Below are 14,940 nucleotides of genomic sequence, written 5' to 3'. Positions count from 1 at the left end.
ACATGTACTGCTCTCAAGCCAGGTGTCACCCATCTTGTATTTGTGCCTCTCATTTTTTTTTGCCCAAGTGCAATACTTTACATTTCTCCCTGTTAAAATTCATCTTGTTTGTTTTGGCCCAGTTCTCTAATCTGTCAAGGTCGTTTTGAAGTGTGATCCTGTCCTCTGGGGTGTTAGCCACCCCTCCCAGTTTGGTGTCATCTGCAAATTTGATCAGGATGCCCTTGAGTCCATCATCCAAGTTGTTGATAAAGATGTTGAATAAGACAGAACCCTGTGGCACCCCACTAGTCACTCTTCTCCAGGATGAAGAGGAACCATTGATGAGCACCCTTTGGGTTCGGACAGTCAGCCAGTTACAAATCCACTGAGTGGTAGCATAGTCAAGACCGCATTTTACCAGCTTCTTTACAAGAATATCATGGGGCACCTTGTCAAATGCCTTGCTGAAATCAAGGTAGGCTACATCCACTGCGTTCCCTTCATCTACCAGGGTTGTAATTCTGTCAAAAAACGAGATCGGGTTAGTCTGACATGACTTATTTTTCAGAAATCCATGCTGATCACAGCATTCCTTTCTAGGTGCTCACAGACTGTTTGCTTAATGATCTGCTCCAGAATCTTCCCTGGTATTGATGTCAGACTGACTGGGCGGTAATTATTTGGGTCCTCTCTTTTCCCCTTTTTGAAAATAGGGACAACATTTGCCCTCCTCCAGTCTGCCGGGACTTCGCCTGTTCTCCAGGAATTCTCAAAGATGACTGCCAGTGGTTCTGCGATCACATCTGCCAGTTCTTTTAATACTCTTGGATGCAGTTCATCTGGCCCTGGAGACTTGAATACATCTAAACTAGCCAAGTATTCTTGTACTATCTCCTTAGTTATTCTGGGCTGTGTTTCCTCTGCTGAATCATTTGCTCCAAATTCTTCAGGTCGGGCATTGTTTTCTTTATCGGCGAAGACTGAGGCAAAGAAGGCATTGAGGAGTTCAGCCCTTTCTGTGTCCCATGTTTGCATTTCACCATCTTCTCCTCTGAGTGACCCCACTGTTTCTTTGTTCTTCCTTTTGCTACGAACATACCCATAAAAGCCTTTTTTGTTGCTTTTAACCTCTCTAGCAAGCCTGAGTTCATTCTGTGCTTTAGCTTTTCTGACTTTGTGTCTACACGTGCTGGCTATTTGTTTGAATTCCTCTTTGGTGGTTTCCCCCCTTTTCCATTTTTTGTACACATTCTTTTTTAATCTTAACTCAGTTAAAAGTTCTTTAGATAGCCACCCTGGCTTCTTTAGGTACCTTCCATGTTTCCGTCTCATTGGTATTGCCTGAAGTTGTGCTTTTACTATCTCCCTCTTAACAAACTCCCAGCCATCATGAACTCCCTTTCCTTTTAGTATTACTGTCCATGGGATCTCACCCAGCACTTCCCTAAGTTTTATGAAGTCGGCTTTCTTAAAGTCAAGAAATTGAGTCCTGGTATGCTTGGCTGCTCCTTTCCGCTGTATAGTAAACTTCAGAAGAGCATGATCACTCGCGCCTAATGATCCTTCCACTTCTACCCCACTAACCAGGTCATCAACATTGGTTAGGACCAGATCTAAAATGGCTGTTCCTCTTGTTGCTTCTCCCACTTTCTGGACAATGAAGTTGTCTGCAAGGCCAGTGAGGAATCTGTTTGACCTTATGCTCTTGGCTGAGTTTGACATCCAACAAATATCCGGGTAATTGAAGTCCCCCATTACTACTATCTCCCTTCCTTTTGCATGCTTGGCCATTTGTTCCAGGAAGGCATCATCTATGTCCTCCGTTTGGCTTGGGGATCTATAGTAAACTCCCATAATGAGGTCACTGTTATTCTTCTCTCCCTTAATTTTGACCCAAATGCTCTCACTTTGGCTTTGAGGTTCTAAATCTTGGATCTCTTCACAGGTATACACATCCCTGACATACAACGCCACTCCTCCTCCTTTCTTGTCTGGTCTCTTTCTCTGAAATAGATTGTATCCCTCCATTATTACATTCGCCGCTGCCAATCTCCTGCTTCCTGTTGCCATTCATCGCATGTCCCCCCCCCCTTTGCATTCACTATTCGTTTATAAGACGACACCCATTTTTTGCCTAATTTTTTTTTTTTTAGCAAAAAGCATCGTCTTATACACGGGAAAAATACAGTACTTTACTTGTGCTCATGAGCTGCCTCCAGGTTCGTGCTCATTAAGACAAGTGTGATGATCACAGAGATAATCCTTAGATCAGAGGTTTTCAACCTTTTTGAGTCCACGGTTCCCTTAACCAACTACATTCTTCCTGCAGCTCTGCTGGGGCTCAGGAGCCCAGCTATCTCACCCCTTGCCTGCAGAGCTGGCAGCCTCTCACCTTTTTCAAATACCCTCATGGAGTGTTCCCTCAGCCTCCTCTTCTCTTCCCTCTCCTTGGGAGACCTCCAGGCAGCTGCTGCTGCTGGCCCTGGTCTCTGAGCTGCCCCCACCCTACCCCAAAGAGAGGTGCTCCCAGAGGCACTATTTGCCTGCGGAGCTTATAGCCAGGGCTGCTGCAATAAACAGCAAGCCTTTGGGAGGCAGAGATGAGAGAGGGCATGAGAGGAGGAAGGAGAGGAAAGAGGGGCAGAGGCTAGTGTTGCCTGTGGTACCCCTTGACCATCATTCAAGGCACCCCAGGGTGCCACGGCACACTGGTTGAAATCCACTGTCATAGAGTATGGCAGGTAGAAATAAGTGCTGCTGTATTAATGGAAACACATCCATGATTTCTCAACTCTAACGTTATGTTTGTCCACCTAGGAGAGTAAGTGATTGCATGCATATTGGGGTCATGCATATTGGGGTCATGCATGTTCATAGCTGTGAAAAGAGTGTGCACATACCAATGCTGTTAAACCATGAAAGATGCAGCTCCTTCTTGAATACATAGGCCATGAGTCAATGTGCTTCTGGATCCCACATTTTACCAATTTATGGTGGAAATTCTATCATTGTGGTGTGGGGTGTATTACTAGTAAATTATGGCTTACAATTAAACCAAACAGTTTGAACCATCAATGGACCAGAGAGAGCTATAGAGAGGAACATAAGCATGAAAAAGATGAATAGCTTTGAAACAGAGTCTCTGCTAATGAGATGACAAAAACATACCCTTTGCATATTTTGTGGGTTTTGGTTTTGATATTCTACTTATGTCAAATATATGTAATTTTCAACCCTCATTTTATGAATTCATATACTATTCTGTTTCCTGTGTGGTTAGTAAGCATGCCAAAATTGACACTGTAGAAGTCTTGGAGATTTTCACGTCCAAGACATATTTTCAGGGGGATGGGATTTCTAAATCTGGCTTCTTCATTTTAGAAGATACCAACGGATATTTGGCTCAGATGCTTTCCAAGTTGGGGTGTCTACCACAAAAGATCAACAGGCAAACAGAAAAGTGTAGTCATATTTTTGGAAACTCGGGTTTGCTCCACCTAAAAGGCAAAAAAGGTAATGACTTTAGCAGATTTAAATCAAATGCTGCTGGACAAACGTATACAAACTATTTCCTATTAGAAATATTTTCTAGTTGGCTAAGCTTCTCCAAGTTTTATTGAAAAAAGGGGGAATTGGATTGCTCATTTTATATCAAAAGTGGGGGGGGGAGCATACTTCAAAATCAATAGAGGGATCCTGAGATACGTTATTGCTCAGTAAAATGTGGTGTGTCAAATAAATATACTTTATTATAGGACATCTCATTTTGTTTTTAAGAAATATTTATTGAAGTTCTACAAAACCAAATATGCAAGAACACATAATAAAATAAAAAATAAAAATAAAAATACAACATATAAAAACACAGAAAAAATAAGAAAAATTAAAAACAATTCCATTTTTCATAACTTAAAACTCATTTGCTTGTTTCTTTGACCTCCTCACACCTCCCCTTCTTGTATTCCCATTTAAATAATCAAATCAGCAAATCCTTACCCTCTTTCGTTTATCTTAACTCTATATCTTAACATTTTATAACTCTGTATTTTCATCCATTATCAATTCATTTTTGCATATTCTTATTAACTTTGTTGCTAATACCACTTATTTCCAATCCAACATCATTTTAATTATGTTTTTACCTATTTATAACCCTTTTTTCATATTCTCTTAAAGCATTACAGCTGGAAACCACTTAATTTCTATCCAACATCATTCTAACATTCAATAATTTTACAATATTTCTGTAGATAGTCTTTAAATTTCTTCCAATCTTCTTCTACCGACTCTTCTCCCTGGTCTCGGATTCTGCCAGTCATTTCTGCCAATCCCATATAGTCCATCACCTTCATCTGCCATTCTTCCAGAGTGAAATATCCATTCTTCTCATTTTGAAATATCCATTGTAATTGTTCAGTACTAGCAAATCATAAATCATCCTTGATACCAGTTAATCTGAACCAGATATATGTCTGGAGCAGTATTGAAGCATGTACATGTTATGAAGAAGATCAGATTTGCCCTTGGTTGCAGCAGGAGATGCTGAGGAAGGCAAGAAGCCAACGTCAAAGTCAGGAAGGTAAATCCAGATGATCACTAAATAAGAAAGGCAGTACAACCATGAGTGAGGACAGGTGGAGGCTATATGCATCAATGGAAATAGGTGCAGGAATGCTGTGTTCAAATAGGCAGGAGCAGTGGTCAAAAGAGTGGGTGGGGCTAACGGGTCTAGCATACTAGATAGTCATAGTGCCATCTTATGTAGTGTTATGAGTTTGGGGAAGTAGGCTATATGCCAAACCTCTCTAATCCCTAGATCCACCAAGTACTAAAAGCTAATCAAGCCTTCTAATTCCAAAAATAGCCAAGCTAGCTTCCTGGTGAGGTGGTGGTGGATTAAGGGGGTCGGTGTGAGACTGCTAATGCCAGAGTTTGGAATAAAGTTTTGCAGTGATGGGACCTAGAAGTAAAACAGCAAGCTGGAGAGGAAGAGCAACGTTTGAGAGCAATATTTTATTTCTGTTTGAATCCAAGGCTGTGGCTATGGGAGAAGCGAGACGCTTTTTGCAGATGGACTAATAATACAGTCTTAGCTTCAGGGTTGCTGCAAGGATTACAACTAGATAATGTGTATGAACACTTTGAGAAGTTGAAAACATTGTGCAAATACTAGGCATTAAAAACATGGGTATATTTGCTGTAGAGATGATAATGATGATGATGCAGATTTAGGGGAAAAAAATATTAAAGCCAACATGACCGCTAAATATTTGCCACTGGCAACTTTGAGCTGAGTAAATGCAAACAGTATATCTCAGTCTTTGCAACCAAATGCCTGGAATGCCCTCCCTTGGGTTATTCATGAGGTGAAGACAGTAATGACTTAAAAATATACCTGTTTACCCAAGCTTTCCTGGACTCTGACTCTTTATTTGTATTGTTTTGTTTTGTAGACTACCCAGTTTTATTTGAGATATAGGGTTGTGTTTTGTTTTGTTTTCATCTTATTTTAAGGAAATTTTATTGAATGTTGTGATGTGTGTGTTTAACTGCTTAAGGATTTTTATTATATTAAGCATTGCAGTGAAAAGGCTGTAATCAACAAACCACTCAATTACAGAAGATTCCAGTGAGGGCAACAGGACTTCCCCTGCTCTCAGGAGAACCCCCAGAAAAGAACAGGTGGGGAAGGGAGGGGAAATTGTTCTGTGAAATGCTTGCGCTGATAGAATGACATTCTTAGCACAGCTTTGGGAGTGGGGAATCTATATTTAATAAATAAATACAGTACATAATAAGTTTCATGAGTAAATAGATAAGATGAATTCAGTTCTCTCTTCCTTAAGAATCCTAAAGTTGTAACCCTAAACACACTAGACAGTAAGTTCCGATGAAGTTTGTGGGGCATACTTCTAAGTATAAACAGGATTTTGCTGTCAAGGTATTACTACATCTTTAAATGTCTGTAAAGTACACACATGGATACACACACAATTTAAATCAGCAGGTGATCAGCTCTCCCACCACTGGTCTAATTAATCATCATCATCATCATCATCATCATCATCATCTATTCATACACATTCTTTTTACCTGACAGGACTCAAGGCAACTTACAGATAAAAACAAGAACAATTAAAAACAGAAAATGGGAGCAGCAGTCTATAACGTAAAGGACTGTACAGTAAGACATCTGTATCAAATGAAGTGGGGGGGGCAGAATTCTTATATTTTTATCTGCAGAAAAGACAAAGGCTAGGAAACAGTGATGCAGACTCTGCAAATACACCTTAATTGGACTGTAACTTTGAAGTGGCTGTAGCTTTGAAGTCATTTCTTCCCCAGAGTCTGTTCTGCTAACCATGTGACATGGCTCTCGCCTTGAAAGTCTATCAAGTTACATAATCCATCTAGCACATTCCTCACCATTCCTGTTTTTAATGACCTAGACCGGATTCAACCCAATGGCCTTCGTAAACATTCCTGCGGCTTTCTGTCACTTACAGTATCGAGTTAGGAGCGTGTGTTTTGTGTTTGCTTCTGCACTATTAAATAACACAGCGGGACATGAAGATGTTTCACATATTTATGGCTTTTTCGTTATCTTCCCGGTTCAGATTCCTTTTGCACATGGTGCCAGTGGGTGAGTGACTTCCCCACATCCATTCTAAAATTCATTTTCCACTATACTGCTGTAACCTTTAACCTGTCAAGAATAAACTCTTGTTGATCAAAAGACACAAACATTTAAAGGGTCATGTGATGTCCTGGAATTCCCCCTCCCCACCCCCTAGTTCTGTCAATGTCTCTCAGTTATTTCGCCAAATTTCTGCTAAAAACCCAGCCAGCACCTGTCTTTCCTGATTGGTTTTTTAAAAGAAAGAAAAGAGATGGAGAATACAGGTAGACCTGGAGACACCTGATCTGATTTTTTTGAGGGTAACCAACAATCTGATACCTGTGAGAAGCAGGGCACATCAGTATGATCTGCAGGTGGCTTTCGCAGTATCAGCACATCTCTAATATTCCTGGAGATTTTTGTGCGTGTGAAGAAAAGAAATACATTAACAAGGCCTGTATTGGACAAAAGACATGGGATACAATGGATCTGTCAAGTTAATCCACTATTCTGTCCTCCTTATCCCCTGACGGTAACTAATATCCCTTACAACGTTAAAGCAGTTTGCCATTTGTAGCCCTAAAGAGGCAAACATCTTCTTTCCCCTCTTTGTTATAGGGACCACTGTTCCTAGATCTAGAAAACTGCGGTAAAGATTCCACAGTAAACTCACTTTGAGGCCTTCCCTGGAAATAGGGGTGGAGAAGACATTTGGACCTGTTCATATTTAAATGCGGACCTACCTAATTTTGTGCTTTCTGAAACAATATGAAAACCAAAACACAGCTCTGCTTTGAAAGGAACATTTCTCTGAATTCTGCAATTCTGTTCTCCAACCAAATAATGTGTACAAAAATGTGTCCATTTGGGGAAGTGTGCATAAAAATTCATTTATGAGAAAAAATAACTTAGAAAATGTGTTCCTTTGGGAGACATTGCATGCAAAAATGTACATCTTGTGGAAAATATGGACTAAAACAATTGCAAACTGATGCAGGACTGTGGAGAACTGAGGACTGGAAAAATGAGAAACCACCATTGACATATTTGTCCATCCCTAACTATAAATAAGCAGAATTTAAAAGGACAACATGTTAATGTGACCATCTGGCTTACAGTTCTATTGTGTGGTTGTTGGGCAGGGGGAGGGGGAGGGGCAAAGAGTCTTGACTTACAATAGACCCCATTACAAAACATATCAGTTAAAGGGCACATTCCCACTTTGTATGATTGCAATAAAACATGGCATGGAGGGAAAAAGCAGTTTGGTGAGTTGTCTTGGTGCTATTTTCATAGGAGAGTTTTGAACTCCACAAGTACTTTAATGCTCTATTAAAATGCTTAGCTTGACATCTAAAAATCATTACGGCTTCTCATGTTTTTAAAACCGTTTTAGATACTATTGACACTTTCTTAAGAAAGAATTGCAGCTTCAGTTATGCCCTGAGTGTGTGATGGTGGGAAAGAGGGGTGCTAATATTTTTGACTGTCATTTTTCAGAAAGCCCCAGAAGAGGATGAAAGTTCCATGGATTATTGCAAAGAGTAATAAATATTCGGTGAACCATTTTTTTTTTTTAAGCCTAAAGAGCTCTGGTTTACGGAAATGCAGTGTTTTGCATGTTACTACACAAAATAACATAAAGCCAGGCAAGATGGTTTTATATTCAAGCTGCCGTTCTTAAGTAGCAGCTGAAAAGAAGGAGCACTCATGTGCTTCTCAACCAGTGAAGGAGGAGTGGGTGCCATTCAAGTGGTACAACCATAGAGACACTCTACCTACGGAAAGGTCTGTGTTAGCCTGCAAATGCTGATTACATCAGCCACTCAACTGCTGAATAGTAGAGTTCTATGCAAGAACAGTGGTACCTCAGGTTACAGACGCTTCAGGTTACAGACTCCACTAATCCAGAAATAGTACCTCGGGTTAAGAACTTTGCTTCAGGATGAGAACAGAAATTGTGCGGTGGCAGCGGGAGGCCCCAGTAGCTAAAGTGGTACCTCAGGTTAAGAACATTTTCAGGTTAAGAACGGACCTCCAGAACAAATTAAGTTCTTAACCCGAGGTACCACTGTATATAAAATTTTTATTAGATTTTCTCTTTTACAATTTAACATACTCATTTTACATCCTTAAGATATCAATAACTTCCCTTCTTCTCTTTCCATGGTTCATTTTACTTGCGTGCTGAGGTCCCCCCAAAACACCCCTACCCCAATAACTCACACATCACTCATAATTTTTGTTTAAGGTTTTTGGCATAATTTTGGCCACAACTTTATTAAACATACATATTGTGAGTGGTTGCTTAGGCATTGGTTATGACTATCTGCTCCCCCCCCCCCCTGCCTTGGGGACAGCACTGACTTCCAGATTCCAGTGAAAGCCAGTGTGGAGGAACAAGATCAGGGATAACTGGAGCTGCGACACAGACCCTCAGCTTCTCCCCGCATGCTCCTAGGGGCTTACGCGGCCCAAACCCGATTCCAGGGGTTTGGACGAAAGGATGGTAAGCCCCTGAATTCCTTTAACAGAATTCCTGTGCAGCAGCATCACTGGAGGGGGAGGCACAGCCAATCCGTACCCCTCCACCAACCAATTTAAACCAATGCCTAACCGCCAACCTTACAAGTTGTGACGATTTGCTATGCAGTAGGCAAAAACCAAATGGCACACACTAATCAGCCAAATGGAAAAATTCCTACCAGGCCCCCGCACCAATGCGAACGACCCCATGACAGGCATAGCAAGGTCAAAGCACAAGCCCAAACAAGGGAGGGAGGGCAGGTGATCCGATGCCCACAGCGAAAGAGAAAGCAGCTTGCTGTGGGCCTTACTTAAATATCCTCTGATCCCACCCCCAAATTGGCAACATACAAATTGCCCCAGCAACACCACCACCAATCCTCGCCAGGCCCCTTCCTTCGTTCCTGCCTGGCAACTACAGGGTGCTTTGCCTGGCCCCAGCCGCAACACGTGCTCTCCTTTAATGAGAACACGCTATACCATAAATCCCTGCAGATTTTACAAAAATTCTACCTTTCAGTATTCCATTATTGCATCCATCAAAACTTATTAAGACTGTTGAATTGATCTTAACGCTGCCAGCATTTTCAGCTGTACAGTGGTACCTCGGGTTACAGACGCTTCAGGTTACAGACTCTGCTAACCCAGAAATAGTACCTCAGGTTAAGAACTTTACCTCAGGATGAGAACAGAAATCGCACGCCAGCAGGGCGGCAGCAGCAGGAGGCCTCATTAGCTAAAGTGATACCTCAGGTTAAGAACAGTTTCAGGTTAAGAATGGACCTCCAGAACAAATTAAGTTCTTAACCCGAGGTACCACTGTACAGGGTTGCAGTGTTTGGACTACTGTGGTGAGTTTATTAGACTGTAAAACTGTAAGCTGGGACAGTTGTGAAATTCATTTCTTGGAAAGCACTTACTATACATTAAATAATAAATGATGAAAATAATGAGGAAGCAATCCAGATGGAGAGGAAGAGACGTGAGAGGTGGAATTAAAGAGCCATACATTTATGGGAGGGGGTGCCACATAACAGCACCCCGCTTTCAAGAACATGTGTCTGGAATACGCCCAGGGTTTGTTTGTTTTTTAGAGTTGTTCCAAATCCACAATGATTTCTTCTCAATCAATTTATATTTTATTCTTCATCCTCTTCCAGAGGAGGTCCATGGATCCAAAAGCTTCTCTGCATAGCCAATTCTCCACAGCTCCTAACATACTTAAGATTCCTTCAGTTTTGCTCAACCCAACTCTGTACCGCATCCATTTAAGATGATCTTTGTATTGTTCATTCTTGGCAAAAGTAGAGCCCAGTCCATCTGCCTTATGTTGGGGATGCAGTGCACAAGGCACCATTCTGTTGCATTATAATCTGGTGGTTAGGACTTAGAAGCTGAGAGGCAAACCAGCAGTTCAGCATGCTCAGGCAGGGCTAAAATGCAAAATATTCATGGCTAGGTCACAATATCTACTGGCCAACAGTTTGGCATCAAAAGGTAGAATTCAAATCTCCTAGCTCCAGCCTACCTGCTAGGCAGAAGTTAGGAGAACTAAGGAAGGCCTGTTGCTCAGTGGTAGAACATCTGCTTTTCATGCAGAAGGTCCCAGGTTCAATCGCCACTACCTACAGTATAGTTAGGCCCAAGAGTGAACCCATAAGAAATCCTGAAGAGTCACTGACAGTCACTGCTGAGCTGGATAGGCCAATGGCCTGACTGCATCCTATGTTCCTGTAATGTTTTCCCATTCTCACTATCTCAGCCACATCCCACAATTCTCCTGGTCAAACCTGCCTCTTCTGTTCTTGTTAAAAGTGAAAATCCGGACACAAAAGTGGTTGAGGTGTTGTTGTTTTTTGCATGTTTGTTTTGGGCTGAAGTTGTTGAGCGTTGCAAAATCTCAAAAAAAAGAAAAAAGAAAAAAAAGAAAAGAAAAAGAAAAAAAAGAGAGAAGACGACCTTTTGAGCTGTTTTTAAGGAAATTCGCCAAATTCTACACGTCCAACATGGGTTGCCAATACGTCCAGATTTTCCCAGACATTTCAGCGATTTCCGCCCAGACACTGTTTCTGACAGCCAAATCCAGGCTACGTCCGGGAAAGACTCTCCTCCCTGCAAGAGAGGGGAGTGGTTGTGGACGGAGCCTGAGCCCCGCACCTAGCAGGGGGCAGAGCCCCCTGCCTCCGCCTCACCTGGCTGGCGCCCACGCCCCTCGACAGGCAACCAACCAGGTGCCTCAGAGGGGCGTGTTCCAGCAGCCTTTTGCTGCGGCGCCAGCCTCGCCCGGCCTCATTCTACGTCGTCGTCTCGCCGCGAGTCACCCACCCTCCACTCCCTTTTAGTTAGGGCTTAGGTCATTGGCCTTGCTATGGACCTTAGGTTGGTCGCCCTGGTTGGCTAGGGGGCCTGGTAGGAGTTTTTCCATTTGGCATTAGGCTTTTTGGTTTTTTCGCCTACCTCGTAGCAATCGTCACAACTTTTGTGGTATTGGTGGGTAGGTTAGGCATTGGAATAATGTGTTGTGGTGTCAAAGGGCTAGGTGTGGCCATCGCCTATGCCTTCAATTTTGGGTATTCCGTTAAAGGAATCCGGCGGTCGTGTATTCTGTCCGATGCCTGCTTGGCGGGAGGCCATGGCACGATCCCGGTGACGTCAGGGGTGAGCCTATAGTTGGATTGGCATCAACAGGCTCCACCTACTGGTGAATACACCCACTTGTTTGAGATATCCAATGCCTAAGCCAATACCTTTTCACTGCTGTAATCAATAAAGTTGTGGCCTTTTCTTGCCCATTAACCTTATAACACGTGTCCTTGTGTATTCATTTCACACCGCGGGGGTCGGGTCCTCGAACCACAAATTCAGGATATACGACAACCCTAATTTAACTCAACTTCATGCAGGAAAGAGTTTCTCTTCAGTGAAAGCTATTTTTTAAAATAATAATTAAAAAATCCCTCTGAGTAGGAGGAAAAATCAGTATGGTAGCCCAGGGTTGGTTTACTCTCCTTCCTATTTGGGGGAACATGTCAGGGGAAGCAGGAAGGCTTTGGATCTGGTGGCTCCAAGTATCCCTCAGTCTGTATCCTGGTGCATCCCCTTTGCCTTGTCAGTTGTCAGAGTACTGACAGTCAGGAGCACCAAGGCCATTTCCCCCATGCTGGCTGGGAAGGTGCTTCAGTTAAGAGAACTCCCTCTGTGAAGGTGGAGCTTCTTCTCTACTTGCAGAGCAGAAGATCTGCAAAACCCTACCGTGACTATGATGCCCTCCCACAGACCGTAAGATTGTGCCTCAAGTAAGTGAGAAATAGATCTTTTTTTATTGGAACGCATGCTGAAGCAAATATGCCGAAGAGGGAAATTCTGGATTTATTGTTAATTTCTATCAGAATGGATTTTTCCCTTTTGCACTTGAGTTTGCCATTTTGAATTCCAGCTGGATAAAGTGTTCTTTTTGTCTGCTTTCCATTATGTGTGGTGTATACCTTTTCAAATGTCAAATCCCTCAGACATCAGTGGTTTTATACAGTTGAGGACAAAGTTACTGTTGTAAGAATCAAAGTATTCAACATGACCTTTGTATGGATGTCTAGTGGTTAATTAATGAACTGGTTCTTTTTGCAGCTCGAAGCCTCCTGGATTGGCATATTTTTTAAACCCAATTTTTCATATGTATATTTAAATGCATGTTTAAATATTAGTTTCTGAGACCCTAGCATATTTTGCACAGGGTTTCTGAGCATGTGCTGTTGAACACTTTTTAGAGGAGACCTTTAAACTAAACATGGAAAGGACTGAGCCTGCATGCCCAGGGACCCTGGCAATGGGGCTTTCTGTACAGACCTCTACCCTATCCCCAATTCAAGCCCTTGCATATGTAGTCCAATGCCTGAACCAGGCTTATGTTATATAGCATTGTGATATCGTTACATTAATTGGATAATCCCTCAATGACTACGACAAGAGTGAATTTCAATGCACTGCTAACTTTCCTTTGGCCTATAGTGCTTGACTGCTTCCAAAATCACATCAGGTTGGGGTGCTTGCTTCCTTCCCATGCCAGGCCTTTCCCAGGAGGGAGGGAGGAAGAGATCTGGGGTACGAGAGAAAAAGAAGGGTGTGCTCAGCAGAGAAATAGAGGGGCAGGTAGCAGAGGAAGAGGGGTGGATTGGGAGAGAGAGAGCAGGAAAGAGAGAGAGAGAGTTGTGGGAAATTATAGGCAGATGGAGGGATGCGATCAAAAAGAGAGAGGCAGGGTGAGAGTGTGAGAAGAGTTTTGAAGGTGTGGATCAGCCAACCCAATCTGTACTTTCAAAGGCATCCCTCAATTGAATGCATATGTTGATGAGCTGTGTCCTGTCTCTGCTTCATGCTTCTGACAAATTCTTTTCCAGGCAATAGCTTTGAACAACCCAGTGACGCCATATCCAGCAATATTTCTGGCAAAGCAGCCCTGGAGGCCCGCCTGCACCAGCAGGTCACTTCACACAACATAACCCTGTACTAGCACAGTGTCGATTGTGCATAAAGGTCATGGCCCCAAATCAAAAGGATGTGATCAATACAATTAGACAGAGCAGTAGAAAAATGGTGTTGGATGGACAGGGTGTTACCATTCCGTTTTCTGTTGTCATTTTCATAATCCACAAGAGTTCTTACCGCATTCACTGCCCTGAAACAATGCAAAAAGGAAGTATTGGGCAACAGGAGAAAAGAAAGATTTGTGGGCTCTGTTCCAAGTTATTTCATAATGTTTTTCTTGGATCAGTTTGAAACAAATGGGAATGACTACGCCTCTGTTATTATTACTTCATACACCACTTTCTGTGGAACCCGCAGAAAAAAAACATTATTAATCAACATGGGGGGGGGGGGAGGATTGCTAATCAAGTCTTTCTGAGATGCGCAAATTGCAGCACCACCACAGGCCTTGGAGGTTGACACTTTCAACATAATCCACACTTCTTGGCACCTTCGTTGCCAGCAGTTACAAGAAAGGTATGTTTTTAATATACAGTAGTACCTTGTTTTGTGACCAGGATCCATTCCGGAGCCTCGGCCGCTAGCCGAAAAGGACGCTGGACAAAGTGCCGCGTTTGCACACATGTGCGGAGCGGTTTGCACTTCTGCGCTTGCACAAAGCACGATTTAGCGCTAATGCACATGCACGAACAGCGAACCCAGAAGTAAACTGTTCCAGTACTTCTGGGTTTGTTGCGGACGTTAGATGGAACGGGCGCTCAACGAGGTACCACTGTATGTGATATTAGTCAACCTTTGCAACTCCAGGCTAGCCTCAAAAAGCCAGTTCTAGATATTAGTCCCTGTTTGGTCTGCAGTATGAAGACATGTTTGTCCAGCAGAATACAATTATTTTTTTAAAAAATAATTTTAATCATGCCTAGAATGTAGCACCTTATGGCTTGTTCCTAATACTGTGGTGAAGTTTCCAAGCTGTGGAGTCAAGCACAGAGCAGCACAAAGCAAAAAGTAGCAAGAGGACTTTTTGAGTAGTGTAATGTGTCATAGCTTCAGCATGGTGCATTATAGCACAGGAATCAACTTGTGTGTTATAAAACACTAGCAGCCTTGTTCAGGGATTCTCAGAAACAAAAAAACAGAAAAATCACCTCAGTTTTGAAATCAGTGGCTAAAATCAGGGCAGTTTTTGAAAGGATCAGTCTACCCTCTTGATTCAAAATAGTACCCAACTGCTCCATGATCTCAGGAACTATAATGTGAAATTTGGTTATGGTATCTTGAGGTGCCCAAATGAGTGGCAAAGAAACAAGCAGCTTCTCAAGATATATGGT

The 14,940-nt window shown here is 42.4% G+C and overlaps 2 long non-coding RNA genes across 2 annotated transcripts in view; one reads left to right on the top strand and one right to left on the bottom strand.

Moving 5' to 3' along the window:
* LOC310767021 overlaps positions 1-14,940 on the bottom strand; it is a 962,895-nt gene that overhangs the window by 887,528 nt on the left and 60,427 nt on the right. The window lies entirely within an intron of this gene.
* LOC310766886 overlaps positions 3,464-14,940 on the top strand; it is a 34,510-nt gene continuing 23,033 nt past the window's right edge. Inside the window, exon 1 of the long non-coding RNA XR_014550501.1 lies at positions 3,464-3,495. This is a non-coding gene — a long non-coding RNA (uncharacterized lncRNA). The remainder of the gene's footprint in view (positions 3,496-14,940) is intronic.

The sequence above is a fragment of the Podarcis filfolensis genome (assembly GCF_964270895.1).
Source record: "Podarcis filfolensis genome assembly, chromosome: 1".
NCBI lineage: Eukaryota > Metazoa > Chordata > Lepidosauria > Squamata > Lacertidae > Podarcis > Podarcis filfolensis.
This window is presented reverse-complemented; position numbering and strand designations above follow the sequence as displayed.